General features: G+C 40.9%; 1 long non-coding RNA gene across 1 annotated transcript in view; it reads right to left on the bottom strand.

Annotated features, from left to right (window-relative positions):
* Positions 1-13,784, bottom strand: part of LOC135229609 (uncharacterized) — a 58,978-nt gene that overhangs the window by 15,153 nt on the left and 30,041 nt on the right. Inside the window, exon 2 of the long non-coding RNA XR_010320293.1 lies at positions 1,598-1,745. This is a non-coding gene — a long non-coding RNA (uncharacterized LOC135229609). The remainder of the gene's footprint in view (positions 1-1,597; positions 1,746-13,784) is intronic.

Raw genomic sequence — 13,784 nt, 5'->3', positions numbered from 1 at the left:
TAACATTTATTTACTGGAATTCCATAAGGTGTAGAGAAAATATGTGGTGTAGAAAAAAGTATCTAAAGAAATACTGGCTCAACACTTTCCCAATTTGTTGAAAGACATAAACTTACAGATTCAACAAGCTATGCAAACTCCAACAAGTTAAACTCACATAATTTTACGCCCAAATGCCTCACTGTCATTTGTGGAATAACAAGGACCAAGAAAATATCTTCAAAGAAGCTAGAGAGAAAACAACTCATCTCACACAGGAGAAACAATTGGAATGACTCTGTATTCATCATCAGAAGCCATGGAGGCCAAAAGGCTGTGAAAACAACATTTTTTCAACACTGAAAGAAAAGAAACATTAACCCAGTGTTCTATAGGCTGTTATTTCCTTCATGAGTAAAGGAAAAATACTGACATTCTCAGGTGAAGGACGCTTAAGAGAATTCATCGCCACCAGACTTGTTCTAAATGAAACACTAAGGAAGTTCTTCAGGTGGCAGGCTTGGAATTTCAGGAATTATGGAAAGCAACAAAGTGGAAAGTACCTTCTGAAGTTTGCCGTTCAGCCAAAGATTAGACAGGTCTATAAAACAAACAATAACACACGTGAAGAAAGTGTTTCTTAGTTCAATCGTGTGTATGAGACCAAAAGTGCAAAACCTGCCCAAAAGCACAGAAAAGAGGGCAGGATGGAACAGGAATCATGGCGGATGGAAACGGGGAACTGGAGCATAGAAGAGAATACTGACACATCATGAATATTGCCACCAATGTCACAAAACAATTGTGTATAAATGGCTGAACAAGAAAGTAATTTGCTCTGTAAAGTTTCAAATAAAGCACAATAAAAAATTTTTAAAAAGTGGTAGGTATCTGGGTAAACATATTATGCCAACCCTGCTGTCACTGCACAACATGGCGCAGGACTCCCCTCTTTGGAAAGACTTTCTAGCCTATTGGAAACACTTTGGAATATACTCTTGGTGGCAAATTAGTATTAGAGAATGGGATTATTTTGAAAATATGAGATGTCTGTACTCATGCCTGGTGAATAAACTGGATAATAAAATTTTCAGAGCGAAATGAGATGTTCTAACAGAAAAATAGGCCTGAATTCCCACGTGGGCCATGAGCCTACTCTGAAGGCCTTTCCCAGAGAGGCATTTCAGGCACTTCTAGAGCAGCAGGAGCACTGGGGAATGCATGTATCAACCTCCCCCAGGGCCTTCTCTGAGGAGTAAGTACCTGCTTTAGTACTAAGCTTAGGGGTTCATAAATAGTCATTCTGCATAAGGTCTTCAGGTTCAAGTCTGTAATCCAGCTGGGATTCTGTGTGTGCTGCATCTCTGCATCAAAAGAACATACTTCTAGAAGCAGAATGCCAGGAGAGAGGCGGTTGGGCAGTTGGGGGTGGGGGGTGCTGCGCAGACAGGGGTGCCCAAGGGAGGCACAATATAGTCATTCTGCAGCAGGTCTAGTCATTCTGCATAAGAATTAGAATGCTTCTGTCAATGCATAATAGTTTACATACAGGACATAAACAAAGTGACTGAAGGACAAAGTTGAATAGTAAACCAAGCCACTCCCTGTCAATCCTTACCTGAGAGGGTCTTCATCAGGACTTCTGGGGATGGAGAACTACACAGTAAACGCTGATTTATTTTACCTCTTCCTTCCTCAAGAAACAGGAACTGGTGTTAAGATGTCAGGTGTCAAGCCCCAAACTCCTCTTCTGGTCTGTATTTAAGCTGTATAATAAAACTGGGATCAGGCAATCAGCCGTGAGCAGACAGACCCAGAGTATTCCCAGTGCCCCACATCTTTGAGCTCCAGTGAGATCCTGTTCTTAGTCACTAGATTAGCAGAGGAGCTGAAAGACTGAAATTCCGTGTTTTAAGGCAACTTGGGCTTCAAACAGTCACTTATTGCTAAAGTCATATTTCTCTGTGTTAATTTATGATCCTTAACTCAAATCCGGAGTTTGGAGCTCATTTTGATAACTCCTCATTAGTCTGCATAGACTAGATTCTGCTCACAGTCAGTGATGACAATGGAGGAAACAAAGTCCCTAGCCCAGAGGAGGGACTGCTCCCCATATTTGGGGAAATGCCCCTGGGAAGCATCGGCGAGGTGCACTTTGGCCTCTGTGGCTTTGCCTTCTGCTCCTGGAATTGCACCCTGGGGGCCTCCATATGCAGACCCAGAGTCCGTGGGTGACCACAGCTCCCCCGTTCTGGGTCATCGTCCGGACACACGTTGCGATATGCTTCCTGCCCTCCTTTCCAGCATAAGCGCTGCGATCACAAGTGGCAGAACCAGTTCTCAGGTCCAGACCCTAGACCTTGCCCTCCTCGGCCTTAGGCTTCCCCTAGTCCTGGTGGAACCTGCAAGCCTGGCGGATGCGAGGTTAGCACCCGGCTGGGTGGGCTTGGGCCTGTCTCAAAAGGCTCATGGCGCACGCAGGTTCCTCCTCCTTGGAGCCTGTGGGCTTGCGGTGGGCAGCCCGGCATCTCCTGCCTCCCTCGGGCGCCCTCTCTGGGCAGCAGCTCCCCTCCCCCTACCCCACCAACCACCCAACAGTCGCACTGCCTGCTTTCTGCTTCTAGAAGCGCGTTCTTTTGATGCACACATGCAGCACACACAGAAGCTCAGTTGGATTACAGACTTGAACCTGAAACGCACAACTTTAAAACTACTAGACTGGGGGGGGTGGGTATTGGCAGTGAAAAAAGGAAAAAAAAAATAAGAAAGAGAACAATTACAAAAAAAGTATTAGAAGACTGTATCCTCACATTATGGACTCAAGAAGGTTGCGGATAAACAACTGCATAGATAGCATACTGTTGTCTCTTTGCAAATAAGTCTTAAATGAGGGAATTTGGTACCGGGAAGAGTTGCAGAGCCTGACTTTGGGGAAATCTGGGATTGATGAATTGCCTTGCATGAGGCTACAAGCCCTGATAATCAATATTTGAAGATGAGATTCGAGCAACCTAGAACATGCATCAGAATTTTTTCTAAGTAAATTAGCACCAGAAGATGCCTTTAACCACTAAATAAAATGGGTCAGTAGTTCAAGATCTCCCTACAAAGAAAATGGCAGACCTAGATCGTTTCCAGTCAGGTTCCAGCAAACATGCAAGAAACAGTCATTTTAATCTTGTACATAGTCAACAGAGATTAGAAAACCATGAGATACTCCCCTAACTTGATCCTTAAGCCTAGTTTAAAAATGATAACAAATTTTAGAGAAGGATGGTAGAAGAAGAGTTAGAGGACAAGCACACTCAGTAACTGAAATGCAAAACCCTACGTAAGATGCCAGCAAAGGAAATCCAGCAAAGTATAAACCACGTAACATGCCATGATCAAGGCGGTTTATTGTAGGCATACAAATTTGAGTGAACGTTAAAGATTTAGTAATTTCACTCACCACATGCATAGGTGAAAGAAGCGAAGACATATGCTCACCTCAAGAGATGGGGGCAAAGCAGGTTGATAAAATCCAATCACACGGAGAGATAAGGACTAGGAGCAAATATAGAACAGAAAAGGAGTTCCCGAACGTGGAAAACTACAACTAGCATGATAGTTCATGGTGACGTGTGGGACATTCTCTTTAAAATTAATAAACAATAAAATAAGGGTGCTTCTATCATTACTTTTATTAAACATTGAACACCGGAAGTGTAAGCTAGTACAAAAAGAGAAAAAGTATAAATGCTATTCATAGATTATAGGACTGTCTCCATTGAAAACTGTAGAAAATAATGGAATTAATAGTAATCATAAATAAAAAATAAATTGAAATTTCAATGCATCAGCATCAAGCTGACTCTGTCATAGCTCTTAGGTGAAAGCAAAGGACACTGATAGGGAAAGAGCAGGTTTGGGTGGTCTAGACCAAGGAGGGAAGAAAATTATTCTGCACTGGGCTGAACTTATAAGAACGGGTATGTGTGTTAGCTACCTAGTCCCTCCATAACAAAAAATAACACAACTGGGTGGCTTTAAAGAACAGAAATTTATTTTCTCACAGTTTAGCAGGTAGTCGTTCGAATTCAGGGCATGGCTGTAGTGGGAGGTCCTTCCTTGTCTACCTCAGCTTCTAGTAGATGCCAGCAATCATTTGTGTTCCTGGCCTTCTAGAAGCATCTGTCTTCTTTGTCTGTCTTCCTTTTCACCTGTTTGTGTCTGTGTGTATTCTGCTCCTTTTATAACTAAGAAGAGTTAGGCTTAGGACCCACCCTACATTGGTATGACCTCATTCACATAATAAAAGCAGGCCCCCTCTTTCCTAACAAGGTCAGATTTACAGGTACAGGGGTTAGGATTTCCACATACATTTTGGAGGGACACAATTCAATCCCTAACAGTCGACTTACCAGATATTCTGGATTGAGAGTACTCGCATGAACAGCTGAGAGTGGTTCCAATTCTTTGCTACATTTGTTGGCTGAAACTTGTCTCAATGGTCACCCAAAGGAATGCTGGAGCAATTTATTGTGTAGGACCTGGCCAACCATTCCTAATCACATCCATTGTGTGGAAAAACACACAATCCCATCACCAAAGCCTTGAGAAATTCATGGATAAGAAAAGAATGGTGGTTGGAACCAAGAATTGTTTCATAGCCTAGATAACATGGTGTAGGTGTTAGATATTCACATGGAGATGTCAGGTAATAAAACTTCACCCCACACGGAGATGTCAAGGATAATACCAACAGCTAATGTTCATTGAGTACCTACACTGGTGCCAGGCACTCCTGTGCTTTTCCTTTCATGTTTGCTTTCATGATGGCCATATGAGGAATGTATCATTATAATGCATAAAGAGGTCAATACAGAGAGTTAGGCTGACATTTGAATATATGAGTCTGGACCCAGGAGGAGTTTGAATGGATGGAGGTATAAACCTCACGTCCTTAGCTACAAATAGACAGCAGTGAACTCACTGAGGCATCCTAGAGGGAGGGTGTCAACAGAGAGAGGAGCAGGCACCAAGCCCAAGGGTACTCGGGTATCTAGAAGCCTGCCAGGTGAACAGCAGCCAACAAGCCTCTCTGAAGTCCAGTGTGGTTCCTGGAGGGTTGTCTGTCCTTGCTCTCAGCTGCATTTCCCCAGTGCTCCTCCCACCTGCACTGGGTTGTCCCCTTCATGACGACAGGGACAGTGTGTACCTTTCACCACTGTATCTGCATAACATAGACTATTTCTGGCCCATGGAATATACTGACTGAAAGAAAAATAAACAAACGATAAGTACGTAAAATCCTTCGTAGTTGATACCTTGGGATACATTAAGGGGCTTCATGAGTAAGAGGGAGAAAAACTGATCAGGGCTGCTTCTGAGACCATCTCTTAGGCGTAAAGAGTGTTAAACAATAATTAAACAAAGAGATTTAATGACAGAGATGTATGTTAAAAAGATGTAAGTATACGTTGAAGATTACTAGAAACATGCACATTTATTATTGCAACTATAGTCAAATCGTTAAAAAACATATACTACATGCACACAGAATATTATAAAGTAATTTAATGCCCTCATTAAAAAAAAAAATTTATCATGAGAAAAGACTAATGATGAATGAAAATATCAGGATATAATATCCGTGTTAATATACATAAATGTGTGCGCTAATACACACATGAAACCAGTTGCCACTGAGTCAGTTCTGATTCATGATGACACCACTGTACCAGAGTAGAACTGTACTCCATAGGGGTTCCAATGGCTGAGTTTTCGGAAGTAGGCTGCCAGACCTCTCTTTCACAGCAATTCTGGGTGGACCTGAACTCCAACTTTCTGTCAGCAGCTCAAGATATTAACCATTTGCATCAACCAGAGACTCTAATACGCATACATGCCAATGTAAGTAAGATAACAGACATATCGGAACGTTAATAATTTATTCTATGCATTACGTATGTTTTCTTGTTATTTATTGCATACTTTCCCATTGCTTCCAAGTTTTTGAGGAATAGAATGTACTTCTGGAAAAATTCATGAGAGATTTTTAAGTAATGAAATAATTAACAGAAACAGAATGAGTAAATCTGTGGCAAGGCAGCCCATGAACCCAAGATTACAGTAACACTGGTATGAAAAGGAGAATTGTGGAGTCCTGAAGCTCAGTGGTCCCATGCATGCATCAGGAAAGAGGGAAGAGCAAATAAACAAGGAGAAAATACAGTGAGCCAGAGGAGTGGGAGCCCTCTGTTGTGGGCACAGTTTTCTCATGAAACTTTAGATGGACACAATGGGTGGGATTATCCACTTCCATCACACAAACATTTTTATTACCCTTGATTTTAACGGAACTATGTTATAAAAACAAATGATAAAATAAAGTATAATAAAAGAATAAATCTCATAGTGGACTACTATCATTTTCCCCAGCCACTGAGGAGGGCAGGAGACACACACAGGAAAGAAGATGGAGCAGTGTGAAGAATCATGCCTAGGGAAGTAGGCAGCCGTGCAGGACCAACTGGAAGAAATGGCACATTTTTTCTGAGACCTACTCCAGCTCATAACAAATTATGGATAACATGGGGAAGAATGAGATTTCCAGGACACTTAATTGTTCTCATGAGAAACCTGTACATAGAAAAAGAGGCAGTCATCTAAACAGAACAAGGAATACTGCATGGTTTAAAGTCAAGACAGGTGTGCATCTCCATTGTATCCTTTCACCATACCTATTTGACCTGTATGATGAGCAAATAATCCGAGAAGCTGGGCTGTCTGAAGAAGAATAAGGCGTCAGGATTGGAGGAAGACTCATTAATAACCTGAGATATGCAGATGATACAATCTCGCTTGTTGAAAGTGAAGAGGCCGTAAAGCATTTACTGAAGAAAATCAAAGACTACAGACCAACAGCCTAACAACAGGACCAATAAGCAACATCATGACAACGGAGAAAATGTTGACATCACTAAGGGCTTCATTTTACTTGGATCCACAATAAACACCCACGGAAGCAGCAGTCAAGAAATCAAACGACACATTGCATTGGGCAAATCTGCTGCCAGAGACCTCTTTAAAGTGTTCAAATGCACAGATGTCACCTTGAAAACTAATGTGCGCCTGACTCAAGCCATGGTGTTTTCAGTCACCTCATACGCACACGAAAGGTGGGCAATGAATAAGGAAGACTAAAGAAAAATTGAAGGCACTGAATTACGGTATTTGCAAAGAATATTGAATATACCACGGACTGCCAAAAGAATGAACAAATCTGTCTTGAAAGAAGTACAGCCAGAATATTCCTTAGAAGCAAGAATGGCGAGGCTTCATCTCACATATTTTGGACATGTTGTCAGGAGAGATCAGTCCCTGGAGAAGAAAGTCATACTTGGTAACAAGTGGCCACAACAACCAGCTCAAACATAACAACGACTGTGAAGGCGACAATAGGTAGTTTAACATACATTTTGACCCATACGAATTAAAATTTAAACAATTATTTCATGCCTTTTTGTAGCGGTTTCAGAATATACAATTAAAATAAATGTAAACAATTAACAGAAAAAATCTCTGAAAATAAAATTTAATTTTTTTAAGTCACTGCTCCATAGCCCAAATCTAAATGGCTTGATATAAAGCACTGGTATTTGTGATTCACAAAAAGCAGGTGCCAATTCCTGAACTGAAGTGACAGGAGAAACTCCCCATGCTGTTAGAGCCCTGAGTATGGGCCCTAATCCAATAATCTGTCCTCATTAATTCCTTTTCATTTCATCTCTGTGAAAGAGGGGAGGGAGAAGGTGAGAGAGGGTTACATGTGCCTATTCTGTTCTTTAGCATCTAGTTCACTGCCAGGAACAACTATTCATAAGAGGCTACAAAACATTAAAGTACAAATAAGGAGGAAAACCTCCTAGTATATATATGTATTAGGTGGCACAAAGAGTTAAGTGCTCAGCTACTAACTGAAAGGTTGGCAGTTTAAATCCACTCAGTTGCCTTGGAAGAAAGGCCTGGCAATCTACCTCCAAATGGTTACAGCTATTGAAAACCGTATGGAGGGCAGTCCTACTCTGAAAACTCACGGGGTCGTCATGAGTGAAAATCTCCTCAACGGCAACTGGACTGGTAATCTATATATGGCATAAATGTTGGGAAAATTAGTTTCTGAACATATACACGGCATACAGAATACACTGCACATTAGTATTATGTGCCAAAACCCACTGTCATCAAGTCGATTCTAACTCATAGTGACCCCAAAGGACAGAGTAAAACTGCCACATAGGGTTTCCAAGGCTGTAAGTCTTCACTGAAGCAGACTGCCACATCTGTCTCCTGCAGAGAGGCTGGTGGGTTCGAACCACTGACCTTTCAGTTAGCAGCCAAGTTCTTTAGCCACACAGCCACTAGGGCTCACTGCTGTCATGTACAGTGATTACATAAGCAAATTCTGAAACAAACTGCCTGGGTTTAAATCCTAACTCAATCTATCAGCTGGTTGATCTGGGAACGTTACTTTACCTCTCACTGCCTCAGTTTCCCATTTCTAAAATGAGTCTTATTCAAAAGGTTGTTACGCAGGTTAAATAAAACACACAAGGCACTTAGAAAAAGGCCTTACACACAGAATGAACACAATAAATGTTAGCTTTCATAATTATCAAGGGAATACAAACAGCTTAGTTGAAGAAACTTCCATTGAGAAATAGTTGCGTTCCAAAATTCATGTGTAAAGTCATTTACATCAACTGTTAAAGTTGTATGTTTAGATTCAAGTGATTACTGAGGTATGATCTTGAACAGAGTTCAGGGGACTATACAGGCTGACTCTGCATGCCCTTCTCCTGCACATCCATTCCATCTCCCTTGGAGCCCAGACATCATGTTATCAATTAAACCCCTCCCACACTGGTGGTGTAGTGTTTAAGAGCTATGGCTGCTAACCAAAAGGTCATCAGTTCAAATCCACCAGGCGCTCCTTGGAAAGTCTATGGCACAGTTCTGCTCTGCCCTATTGGGACGCTATGAGTTGGAATAGACTCAGTGGCAATGGGTTTTTAATGGGTATGAGTTAACTGTTCAGTGCTTAAAGACATACCCAAAGCAACCACGAACACAAAAGTATAGTAAAAAGTTCTTATTTCAGAATAGCAAAACCTTTTTCTAACACAGTGGTGAATTAGGGTGGACTGTGTATCAAGAGGAGGCCTGGTGGCATAGTGGTTAAGAGCTCAGCTGCTAACCAAAAGGTCAGCAGTTCGAATGCACCAACTAGTCCTTGGAAACTCTATGAGGTAGTTCTACTCTATGCTATAGGGTCTCTATGAGTTAATATCAACTAGGGTCTGTACGGGTTGGAATCAACTTGATGGTGACAAGTTTGATTTGGTTTGGATTAAATTATGACCCTAAAAAACGTGTGTTTCAACTTAGTTAGGCCATGATTCCCACTATTGCCTAGTTGTCCTTCATTTTGTGATTGTAATTTTACTTTAAGAGGATTAGGGTGGGATTGTAACACCACCCTCACTCAGGTCACCTTTCCCTGAGGTGTGGCCTGCACCACCTTTTATCTCGCAAGAGGTAAAAGGAAAGGGAAGCAAGCGGAGAGTTGGGGTCCTCAGACTATCAAGAAAGCAGCACCAGGAGCAGAGCATGTCCTCTGGACCCAGGGTCCCTGCACCTGAGAAGCTCCTTGACCATGGGAAGGATAAGGACAAGGACCTTCTTCCAGAGCCGAAAGAGAGAGAAAACTTTCCCTTAGAGCTGATGCCTTGGACTATTAGCCTACTTTAATGCGAGGTATTAAATTTCTCTTGGTTAAAGCCATCCACTCATGGTATTTCTGTTACGGCAGCACTAGATGATGAAGACAGTGGGTAAAGGTGGAAGGGGTGGATGAAGGACAAAAAAAGAAAAATGGACAACAAGAGAAATATAAGAATTCAGAGAACTGTGAAAATTTAATTCCTGAATATACTTTCTTTCTCCTCCCTGTAACTGTAAGGACTTTTCTCATATACAGCATATATAAGTAAATCCTTGCAATATTTAAAACACTTAGATTTTTGTAAAACTCATTCTCTGAAAACTCATGGTGGCCCCATTAATTTGTGGCTTAAAAACAACTCAGAACTAAAAAGAAGCATAAATAAATAAATAAAGGCACTGCTGTCATTTGCGGGTGATGTTCTTTTCCTGCTATCCACAACCCACACACTTGGGAGTTAATTTTCCAGGGTCAGTGTTCACAGACCATCCTCTTTCTCTCACCCCCACCCCACCACCCTTAATTATTTAGAAAAGGCAGGGCCAGTCAGTGCTCCAAACATCAAGATTTCTCTCTAAAATGCCAACTCGCACTTGGGGAGCAGGCTACATTCTCAGCTATCAGCAATTCCACTAGCCCCTGCAGACAAGGAACATGTCTCCACTGAACTGCTCGTTGTAATTAAAAAAAAAAAAAAAGTAAAAAACTGTTTCTTAAAACCAGAAAAAAAAAAAAACAGGCATTTCCCTATTACCCACCCACCCCACTCTCCCACACCGAGTGCTCCCCTCACCACACACACACTCAAATATTTCCTACCAAGGGTGTGTCCCAAGCACGGGGTCTGGCTCCGCTCTTCTTTTACACCCCTTGGAGGCCTCTGGAGAAACCATACCTTTGGTTGGCAATTCCCTGAACCCTGCCTATTCAAGCTGGCACTTATTCAAAAAGGCAGGTGAGTCTTCAAGTCAGGTTTTTAAAAGGAGTTTAAGAGGAGCCAGGTGATATGCTTACTCACCCTCAAGTTTCTCAAAGGTAATAATTTCTTGAGATGTTTACAATGTCTCAACTATGGGTTAATTAAATCCCTTAGGATGGTGGGCATAGGAAAATCCTGCATCTCAATGCCCCCCACTTTGAAAAAAAAGAGGGGGAATCTCCAAAATTACAAATTTGAATTTCTACATACTTGATTGAACTAAGGAGTAAGTTCCTCATGTGTGTTATTCTTGGTTTGAGCTTGGTGGTGCAGTGGTTAAGAGCTCAGCTGCTAACCAAAAGGTCTGCTGTTTGAATCCAACAGCTGCTCCTTAGAAATCCTATGGGGTAGTTCTACTCCGTCCTATAGGGTTGCTAAGAGTCAGAATTCACTGGATGGCAATTGGTTTGTTTGTTTTTCAATCTTTGGCTGAAAGGTAGACTTTGTTATCAATTTATTAAATCAACTGGTAATTTGCTGGATATTTCTCATACAGGAACTTATGATGTCTTCAAATCCAGCCAATCAGGTTTAGGAAGAGAGAAACTTCTCTACCTTAGCCTCCCTGCCACTCCCACACCTTTTTCATTGATTTCCATGCCCTGTTTAAGTAACATCACTCATCACTTCTCACTGTCTAGGTTATCTGACCCAATTCATGGCAGTCAATTCCACCTGAGCCCTAGGATACCCTCATTTACATACTCTGCCCTGTTCCTTCACCAATGGCTGACCTCACATCTCCCCTTGAATGTCTACTAGGCATCTGAAACTTAATGTGGTTCAAATAAAATTCTTCGTCCAAGTGTCTTATCTACCTCCCAGTCTTCCTTATCTCAGCAAATGTTCTCACTATCCTCTGGATTGTTCAGGACAAAAACCTAGAAATCATCCTTGATTTCTCTCCTTTATTCAAATCTTGCATCCAATCCATTGACACATATTCTGGACTCTTGGCGCTACCTTAAAATAAATCCTGACTCTATCCACTTCTCACTACCTCCACCTTACAGCCACCATCATCTCTTGGTGAAAACTGGACTCCGTGCCACCGATCTTCCCTCTTACAGTCTACATAACAGCATCACCTCAGTGGCTTCTCATGGCAATTAGGAAAAATTCCCAAATCCTTCCCATGGTCTTTCATGATGCGGGGCTTGCCCACCATACTAACCTCATTTCCTAACAGTCTTCCCTCGGTTCACTCCACACTAGCCATGACTTATTTCCTGAGCTTCCTCAAAACATGCCAGAACACTTGGTTATTAAAGGGCCTCAGAAACAACTCTTTCCTTTATTGGCAATATCCTCCCTCCAGAACTTCATACAGCTATTCTCTCCTTTGATATAGGTCAGTTATCTCCTCAAATATCCTGATCCCATAAGCCTTTACTAACTATTAATCTAAAACAGCTCACCCCACTCATTCCCTCACATGCAACTCTGTCTTATTTTCAAAATATTTAGCTCTCCTTGACATTTTTTGTTAATTATTACCTGTAAATGTATTTTTTGTGGTTGAGAATATATGCAGCAAAACATACACCAACTCAACAGTTTCTACCTGTACAATTTAACGACATCGGTTACATTCAAGTTGTGCAACCATTCTTACCCTCCTTTTCTGAGTAGTTCCTCTGTCATTAGCATAAACCCACTGCTCCTTAAGGTTCCTATCTAATCTTTTCAGTAGCTGTTGGCAATCTGATGCCATATAGACAGTTCTTAAAAGAGCATATGCTCAAGGTAGACCATTTTTATTAGTTAAGTAGCTAATGTTCTGGAGCCCTCGTGGCACAGTGGTTAAGTGATACGGTAGCCAAGCAAAAGAAGAGCAGTTTGAATCCACCACCTGCACCTTGGAAACCCTATGCGGCAGTGCTATTCTGTCCTACAGGGTCTCTGAGTCGGAATCAACTCAATGGCAACAGTATGGTGTTTTCTTTTTTATACTTCAGTTTTAAGATGATTCAAGGGAAGGCTTTTGGTGTAATGTTTAAAGATTATCTCACGGCAATAGTTTCAGGAGTTCATTCACCCTCAATGGCTCCAAAAAGTCTAGGGTTCATGAGAATCTGAAATTCTGTTCTGCATTTTCCCCCTTTTGATCAGGGCTTTGCTATGGACTCTTTGATCAAAATGTTCAGCGACAGTAGCCGGGAACCTTCTGGTTCTTCTGGTCTCATGGCATGCTAGATGTTCTTTTAAAAAACATGAGTGGATGCTGGAGGTTATCAAATACTTATTTTATTACACCTATTAGTATAACCACATTTATTTTTCCTGTACATATGGCAAATTATACTGATTCATTTTTGAATGTTAAACTAACCTTGAATTCTTGGGATAGACCCAACTTGGTCATAATATATTCTTCTTTAGAGTATTGCTGGATTTGTTTTGCCTATTTATTTTTATATTTTGCATCTATGTTCATCAGTGACATTGGCCTGTAATTTTCCCATCTTGTGCTGCTCTTGTCAGGTTGTGGTATCAATATTCATTCTACAAGCTTTATAAAATGAGTTTGGGTATATATTTCATTTTATATTGAAGAATTTGTGAAGTATTTCTTGAATATTTGGCAGAATTTGCAGGAAAAGCCATCTGACATGAAGTTTTCTTTCTGAGAATAGTTTGAGCTCCAATTCAATTCTATTAACAACTGTGGAATTACTTTTGCTTCCTGTTTCTTCTTGAATCGTTGTTATTAACTTACATGGTATGATACGTTTGCCTACTTTACCTAAATTTGCAAATTTATTAGCTAATATGGTTCATAACATTCTCACATTATCTTTAAGTTCTGCAAGATCTGCAGTCATTTTCTTTCTAATTCCTGATATTCGTTATTTATACCTTCATTCTTTTTCACTTGATCAATCTTGCCTAAAGTTTGTCAATTTTACTAGCATTTTCTAAGAATTAACTTTAGTCTTCGTTGATCGTCTGTTGCATGTATCCAATCATTAATAGAAACAAAAATTCCTATGAATGTTTGTTTCTGTTTTTTTCCCAACATTTTGAATGGATGTTTAACTCACTTATTTTTCAAAA

This window comes from Loxodonta africana, unplaced genomic scaffold (genome assembly GCF_030014295.1).
Source record: "Loxodonta africana isolate mLoxAfr1 unplaced genomic scaffold, mLoxAfr1.hap2 scaffold_423, whole genome shotgun sequence".
In the NCBI taxonomy this organism is placed as follows: Eukaryota; Metazoa; Chordata; class Mammalia; order Proboscidea; family Elephantidae; genus Loxodonta; species Loxodonta africana.
This window is presented reverse-complemented; position numbering and strand designations above follow the sequence as displayed.